This window comes from Anomaloglossus baeobatrachus, chromosome 12, assembly GCF_048569485.1.
Source record: "Anomaloglossus baeobatrachus isolate aAnoBae1 chromosome 12, aAnoBae1.hap1, whole genome shotgun sequence".
Classification (NCBI taxonomy): Eukaryota; Metazoa; Chordata; class Amphibia; order Anura; family Aromobatidae; genus Anomaloglossus; species Anomaloglossus baeobatrachus.
The window spans coordinates 123,856,221-123,865,032 of NC_134364.1; positions in this window are offsets into that span (position 1 = coordinate 123,856,221).

Below are 8,812 nucleotides of genomic sequence, written 5' to 3' on the forward strand. Positions count from 1 at the left end.
TTTCCCGGTGATACAATGTATCGATGTGTCACCTCTTTCGTTTCCCGGTGATACAATGTATCGATGTGTCACCTCTTTCGTTTCCCGGTGATACAATGTATCGATGTGTCACCTCTTTCGTTTCCCGGTGATACAATGTATCGATGTGTCACCTCTTTCGTTTCCCGGTGATACAATGTATCGATGTGTCACCTCTTTCGTTTCCCGGTGATACAATGTATCGATGTGTCACCTCTTGCGTTTCCCGGTGATACAATGTATCGATGTGTCACCTCTTTCGTTTCCCAGTGATACAATGTATCGATGTGTCACCTCTTTCCTTTCCCGGTGATACAATGTATCGATGTGTCACCTCTTTTGTTTCCCGGTGATAGAATGTATCGATGTGTCACCTCTTTCCTTTCCCGGTGATACAATGTATCGATGTGTCACCTCTTTCGTTTCCTGGTGATACAATGTATCGATGTGTCCCCTCTTTCGTTTCCCAGTGATACAATGTGTCGATGTGTCACCTCTTGCGTTTCCCGGTGATACAATGTATCGATGTGTCACCTCTTGCGTTTCCCGGTGATACAATGTATCGATGTGTCACCTCTTGCGTTTCCCAGTGATACAATGTATCGATGTGTCACCTCTTGCGTTTCCCGGTGATACAATGTATCGATGTGTCACCTCTTTCGTTTCCCGGTGATACAATGTATCGATGTGTCACCTCTTTCGTTTCCCGGTGATACAATGTATCGATGTGTCACCTCTTTCGTTTCCCGGTGATACAATGTATCGATGTGTCACCTCTTTTTGTGTCACTGTTCACGTACAAAAATTCCAGTCTTCCTTACATTTTTTAGAGTTGACTTTAAATGGTGAAATAATGTTTCAATAAAAGCTGTCGAGACATTTAATGCTTTTCAATCTTTCTACGGAAGTGTTAAAATGTGAGATCATGCTAGTAAACAGAACAGTTAAAAACATTAGAAAATTAGGAAAAATCTGAAGTTTTAGAACAGTTAAAATAAAGAATCTTAAAATACTCCGGAAACCAACGGCAAGGTAAATCTCAATATTCCGGGTCCCTAACTAAAATGCCACTATCTAGATTAAAAACATCCTTGTTTGGGCAGCTAGACTAAAAATCTAACTTGAAATGCCACTATCTGGACTAACCTCCATGTCTGGGCAGCTAGGACTCCTGGTATAAGGATTATAAACACAGCCTGGTTTATAGGGCGGAGTGCTCAGTCAGAAAGAGACTCACTACAAGTATTTAAAAAAAACTGACCTGCACATCCTACAAGTGTGAATAGGTTCCAGCTGAAAAAAACATAGCAAATACAAAATGGATACAGCTGCACACTAAAATGGCAAGAATGTATAAGGGAACTCTGGGACTGCATTACTGCTATATGAAAAAATGAGAATTTTAGTTTATGAATTGGCCAATTGATTATTGAGATTTACCTTGCCGTTGGTTTCCGGGCTTACATGCATTGGCCAATTCATAAACTAAAAATCTCATTTTTCTCATATAGCAGTAATGCAGTCCCAGAGTTCTCTTATACATTGTTGGCATTTTAGTGTGCAGCTGTATGCATCTTGTATTTACCACAATGAAAATGACTCAGAATAAAGCTGGATTCTTAGACATATGCAATTTTACTGCTTGGTCCTAAGCACCATACTCCGAAAGTGGAGCTAATGACAAGGTAAAATATAGATCCACCGTCAATTCATAAATCTAATTATCTATTTATCCTCACGACTGTGTCATAACCAGGGGACGTCCAAGCTAAAAGGATTTACTTTACCTTTCTCCAATCTACTGTTAATTGTATCCTTTATATCCATTTTAGTTGAATCCTGAAGCCAAATGACCTATTTTCCGTTTTCTTCAAGAAGACTTCTTGGAAAGCATTAAATGGTCCTATTAAATGGCAGAAGTGGTCAGTCCTCGGGATCGGTGCACAGCGCCACAGTATCCGCTCCCAGACACTTCACTGCTACAAAACTGACATTTAATTTTTCCAGCGTGATTAATCCCTTTACCCAAGCTGCCAACAATACATTACCTTGTAATTGCAAAATACTGGAGGGATTCAGCCATGTCCGTCACCCCAACGGCCGCAGCATTAGTCACTGACTAATAAGATGTCTCTCAGCGTTATTCATTCACTAAGAGGCCGTTCACATTGCTTGTTTTCTTTTGCTTGCTTTCTGTCATGTGTTCTATGTGAATCTCTTCCTCCAAACTTTTGGGATTATTACATTTTTAATATATCTTTATGATGACTCAGAAAAGTAGAATTCTGACAAAACCTCCGACAGCGCCATAAAGTGCAGAAGGAACTCCAGCGGCTTTCATTTGTGCGTTCTCTAATGGTGCACAATTGCAGTCTAGGACTCTTTCAATCTTGTTTTTCAAGAACCCCCATAAAGATATATTCAATGATCACAAAACTTTGAAGGAAGGGCGGAGGAAATAAAGATTGCAAAATGCAAAACTTGGAATGGAAGGAGAGGAGAAAGGTAAGAAACGAATGTAGAATAAGTGTGCATAGAAATATGAAAAGAAATAAAGATTGATGGCAGGGAGGGAGAGAGGAAGGATGGAAGGAAGGAAGGAAGGAAGGAAGGGAGAGAGGAAGTAAGGAACTATAGAACTAAGGGAGAGAGGAAGTAAGGAAGAAAGGGAGAGAGGAAGTAAAGAAGGAAGGAAGAAAGGGAGAGAGGAAAGAAGAAAGGGAGAGCAAAAGGAAGGAAGGGAGAGAGGAAGTAAGGAAGAAAGGGAGAGAGGAAGTAAGAAAGGGAGAGCAAAAGGAAGGAAGGGAGAGAGGAAGTAAGGAAGAAAGGGAGAGAGGAAGTAAAGAAGGAAGAAAGGGAGAGAGGAAAGAAGAAAAAGGGAGAGCAAAAGGAAGGAAGGGAAAGCGGAAGAAAGGGAGAGACGAAGTAAGGAAGAAAGGGAGAGATGAAGTAAAGGAGGAAGGAAGAAAGAAAGAGAGGAAAGAAGAAAGGGAGAGCAAAAGGAAGGAAGGGAGAGAGGAAGTAAGGAAGAAAGCAAAGAAGGAAGAAAGGGAGAGTGGGAAGAATAGAAATATGAAAAAAAAAGATTGATGGCAAGGAGGGAGAGAGGAAGGATTGAAGGAAGTAAGGGAGAGATGAAGTAAGGAACTAAGGACGGAAGGGAAAGAGGAAGTAACCAACAAAGGTGGAGGGGAAGTAAGGAAGAAAGGGAGAAAGGAAGTAAGGAAGAAAGGGAGAGAGGAAGGAAGAAAGGAAGAGAGAAAGAAAATTAGGGAGAGAGGAAGTAAGGAAGGAAAGAATAAAGGGAGAGCAAAAGGAAGGAAGGGAAGAGGAAGTAAGGAAGGAATGAAGAAAGGAAATAAGGAAGTAAGGAAAGAAGGAAGAAAGGGACAGCGGGAAGAATAGAAATATGAAAAGAAATAAAGATTGATGGAAGAAAGAGAGGAAGGATTGAAGTAAGGAAGGAATGAAGAGATGAAGTAAGGAACTATAGAACAAAGGGAGAGAGGAAGTAAGGAAGAAAGGGAGAAAGGAAGTAAGGAAAAAAGGGAGAGAGGAAGTAAAGAAGAAAGAGAGAGAGGAAGTAAGGAAAGTAAGGAAGAAAGGGAGAGAGGAAGGAATAAAGGGAGAAAGGAAGAAAATTAGGGAGAGAGGAAGTAAGGAAGGAAGGAAGAAAGGTAGAGTGAAAGTAAAGAATTAGGGAAGAAAGGGAAAGAGGAAGTAAGTAAGGAATAAAGAAAGGGAGAGAAGAAGTAAGGAAGGAAGAAAGGGAGAGCAGGAAGAAGGATGAGAGAGAGAAAGGGAGGAAGAAATGGAGGAAGGAAGGGAGAGAGAAAGGGAGGAAGGAAGCGAGAAAGGGAAGAAGGATGGGAAAGAGGAAGAGAGGGAGAGAGGAAGGACGGAAGGAAGAAAGGGAGAGAGGAAGTAAGGAAGGAAGAAAGGGTGAGAGGAAGTAAGGGAGAGAGAGGAAGGAAGGAAGAAGCAGGAAGGGAGAGAGGAAAGAAGGATGGAAGGATGGAAGGAAATAAACAACCCTCAAAAGAATAAATGAAAAAAATAATTCAATGGCGAGAAACAAAGAAGAAATGATGCATGGAAGGAAGGGAAAAGCGAAAAAAGAGGAAAGAAAGAAATGTGGGAGATCAGAATCCATTTAGTCTTTCCCATCTCCATTCTATGTTTCTAATTCACCATTTAGCACCGTTATACTACAACTCGCCTACTCATTTCCTAAGTGTTCCTAAATTATTGAGGGACTGAGATATATCCTAAACCTAAACAAATCTCTCTGCAGTCACAATCATAGAAAACATGTACAACCATAGTGTGCTATCTGGCACAGAACCTAGCCTTCTTTCATGGTCAACGGTGTACATAAATCCTGAACACTACACAGGTGTCTTGTCTCTTACTTCTGCGAACTCATCTGTTACATAATCTCTACTTTGGTATTCCTCAAAAAAGCAAAGACGAGATATCCCCTCGACCATGGAAAGATTCAGACAAGATGATAAGATGGTGAATTTTATTGTCAACGGGTTTCTGAGAACAATTTCTCCTTCAGGACAAAAATCATGTATTACAAGAGCACATACAGACATATATATATATATATATATATATATATATATATATATATATATATGTGTCGCCCTGGGCAAGCCAGGGGACACAGGTCACACACCACCACACCCCACATCCCAGGTAGGCACACCTAAGCTGAACCAAAAATCCTTGTTGCCTTCCTCCAGGAGTCTGATGATGCACACCAGGGGGTGGGCCAGGCGGTTGGCTCCGCCCACCAAGGAGCTCACAGCTCTGGAGGCAGGAAGTGTCAGGCAGATTAGCCCAGGGTGAGCCTGTGTCAACAGCAGATTAGCCCGGGTCGGGCTAGAGTAAACAACAGAGAAGTGAAAGTGAAGGAAAGAAAAGTGGAAAAGGAGGAAAGCAAGAAGTGGTGACAGAGCAGAGAGTGTGCAAGCCTGAGAGCCCAGCTTTGTGTAGGGCTAGAACAGCAAGGTCAGCGACGGCGGTGACTGTCCGGAGGGGGACCGTTTGGAAGTTCCTGGAAGGACCCCGTTGGCTGTGTGCCCGGTGGTCTGGAGCAGTGTTCCGAAAGACAGTCAGCACCAGGGCAGGGGCCTCTCGGACCCCGGCAAGGCTAGGAGTCGCCAAATTTGCCGAATCCGTCAGTGAAGGGGACGTAGATTCCCCCAACAACCAAGTCCCGATTGAAGGCAACAGTCCAACCTGTACAACAGAGGCACCGCCACCGCCAGGGCACCAGTCTCTGAGGGCCAGCGCCTGCGGGCAAAGTGTAGTGCTCCTCCGGCCCAGCTTGAAGCCGGGGAGCGGGTTACCGGTGGGGACCCATCGCAACCATCCGTACATACAGGTGCAAGGAAGAGGGACATCACCGTCACCTGCCGGGAAAGCAAAGCAGCCGTCTGTGGGACCGTCCTACCAGCCGTTTGGTTTACCGTACAAACTGTGTCCAAGTCTCAGGCTGAGTGAGTACCACAGTGCCGCAAGGCACAGCGCTGCCCCCGCGTCCCTGCGCCCACCAAGCCCTGCACCTCCCAAGCCATCACCGGGCCCCGGGGTCACCAACCCCTACCCACGGAGGGGCAACACAACACCTGGCTGCTCCCCATCACCATCCCCGGGATCCCCGCATTGAGCAGCGGTGGTGCTACACATCACCACAACCGTGGGTGGCGTCACGGACATTATCCCAACATCCCAAACCCCCCTTTCACTCACGGGCGAGGAGTGCTGCTCGAGGAAAACCCCCGGGATCCGGCCTACGGCTCGAGCCACCACTGAGCAGCCGGACCCGAGCAGAAGGGGTGAGCGCGGTGTGCTGACACCCTCCTCCCCGCCCGCGACATATATATATATATGGGTGTGTGTATGTGTGTGTGTATGTATATATATATATATATATATATATATATATATATATATATATATATATATATATATATATATATCTAATACACTGTGTGCAGAATTATTAGGCAAATGAGTATTTTGGTCACGTAATACTTTTTATACATGTTGTCCTACTCCAAGCTGTATAGGCTGAGAGCCAACTACCAATTAAGTAAATCAGGTGCTGTGCATCTCTGTAATGAGGTGGGTGCGGTGTAATGACATCAACACCCTATATAAGTTGTGCTTAATTATTAGGCAACTTCCTTTCCTTTGGCAAAATGGGTCAGAAGAGAGATTTAACGGGCTCTGAAAAGTTCAAAATTGTGAGCTGTCTCGCAGAGGGATGCAGCAGTCTTGAAATTGACAAACTTTTGAAGCGTGATCACCGAACAATCAAGAGTTTTATGGAAAATACCCAACAGGGTCGCAAGAAGCGAGTTGGGTAAAAAAGGTGCAAAATAACTGCCCATGAATTTAGGAAAATCAAGCGTGAAGCTGCCAAGATGCCATTTGCCACCAGTTTTGCCATATTTCAGAGCTGCAACGTTACTGGAGTATCACAAAGCACAAGGTGTGCCGTACTCAGGGACATAGCAAAGGTAAGGAAGGCTGAAAAACCACCACCTCTGACCAAGAAACATAAGATAGAACGTCAAGACTGGGCCAAGAAATATCTTAAGACTGATTTTTCAAAGGTTTTATGGACTGATGAAATGAGAGTGACTCTTGATGGGCAGATGGATGGGCCAGAGGCTGGATCAGGGCAGAGAGCTCCGCTCCGACTCAGACGCCAGCAAGGTGGAGGTGGGGACTAGTATGGCCTGGTATCATCAAAGATGAATTAATTTAATTAATTTTTAATTTTATTCATCTATATAGCACTATTAATTCCACAGCGCTTTACATACATTGGCAACACTGTCCCCATTGGGGCTCACAATCTAGAGTCCATATCTGTATGTTTTTGGAGTGTGGGAGGAAACCGGAGACCCCGGAGGAAACCCACGCAAACACAGGGAGAACATACAAACTCCTTGCAGATAGTGTCCTTGGTGGAATTTGAACCCAGGACCCCAGCACTGCAAGGCTGCAGTGCTAACCACTGAGCCACCGTGCTACCCAAGATGAACTTGTGGGACCTTTTCAGGTTGAGGATGGAGTGAAGCTCAACTCCCAGACCTACTGCCAGTTTCTGGAAGACAACTTCTTCAAGCAGTGGTACAGGAAGAAGTCGGTATCGTTCAAGAAAAACATGATTTTCATGCAGGACAATGCTCCATCACATGTATCCAACTACTCCACAGCGTGGCTGGCCAGTAAAGATCTAAAAGATGAAAAAATAATGACATGGCCCCCTTGTTCACCTGATCTGAACCCCATAGAGAACCTGTAATCCATCATAAAATGTGAGATCTACAGGGAGGGAAAACAGTCCACCTCTGGGAGCAGTGTCTGGAGGCTGTGGTGGCTGCTGCATGCAATGTTGGTCGTAAACAGATCAAGCAATGACAGAATCTATGGATGGTCGGCTGTTGAGTGTCATCAGAAAGAAAGGGGGCGATATTGGGCACTCATTTTTGGGGTTTTGTTTTTGCATGTCCGAAATGTTTATTTCTACATTTTGTGCAGTTATATTGGTTTACCTGGTGAAAATAAACAAGTGAGATGGGAATATATTTGCTTTTTATTAAGTTGCCTAATAATTCTGCACAGTAATAGTTACCTGCACAAACAGATCCTCCTAAGATAGCCAAATCTAAAAAAAACCCCCGCTCCAACTACCAAAAATATTAAGCTTTGATATTTATGAGTATTTTGGGTTGATTGAGAACATAGTTGTTGATCAATAATAAAAAAAATTCTCTAAAATAAAACTTGCCTAATAATTCTGCACACGCTGTATACAAAGCTGAGTGTGTGTATGTGTTTGTGTGTGTGCATGTATGTATGTGTGTATGTCCGTTAAAGGAATCCGCACCGTCGCATTTACAATCACAAAATTTTGCACAGTGACAGACTGGGAGAGAGACGGAGAGACAGTTAATATCCCGGGCAATGCTGGGTACTACAACTGATATATATATATGCAGTGCCTACAAGTAGTATTCATCCCCCTGCAGATTTAGCAGGTTTGATAAGATGCAAATAAGTTAGAGGCTGCAAACTTCAAACAAGAGCAGGATTTATTAACAGATGCATAAATCTTACAAACCAACAAGTTATGTTGCTCAGTTAAATTTTAATACATTTTCAACATAAAAGTGTGGGTCAATTATTATTCAACCCCTAGGTTTAATATTTTGTGGAATAACCCTTGTTTGCAATTACAGCTAATAATCGTCTTTTATAAGACCTGATCAGGCCGGCACAGGTCTCTGGAGATATCTTGGCCCACTCCTCCATGCAGATCTTAACAACAAGTTATCTAGGTTCTTTGGGTGTCTCATGTGGACTTTAATCTTGAGCTCCTTCCACAAGTTTTCAATGGGGTTAAGGTCAGGAGACTGACTAGGCCACTGCAACACCTTGATTTTTTCCCTCTTGAACCAGGCCTTGGTTTTCTTGGCTGTGTGCTTTGGGTCGTTGTCTTGTTGGAAGATGAAATGACGACCCATCTTAAGATCCTTGATGGAGGAGCGGAGGTTCTTGGCCAAAATCTCCAGGTAGGCCGTGCTATCCATCTTCCCATGGATGCGGACCAGATGGCCAGGCCCCTTGGCTGAGAAACAGCCCCACAGCATAATGCTGCCACCACCATGCTTAACTGTAGGGATGGTATTCTTGGGGTCGTATGCAGTGCCATCCAGTCTCCAAACGTCACGTGTGTGGTTGGCACCAAAGATCTCGATCTTGGTCT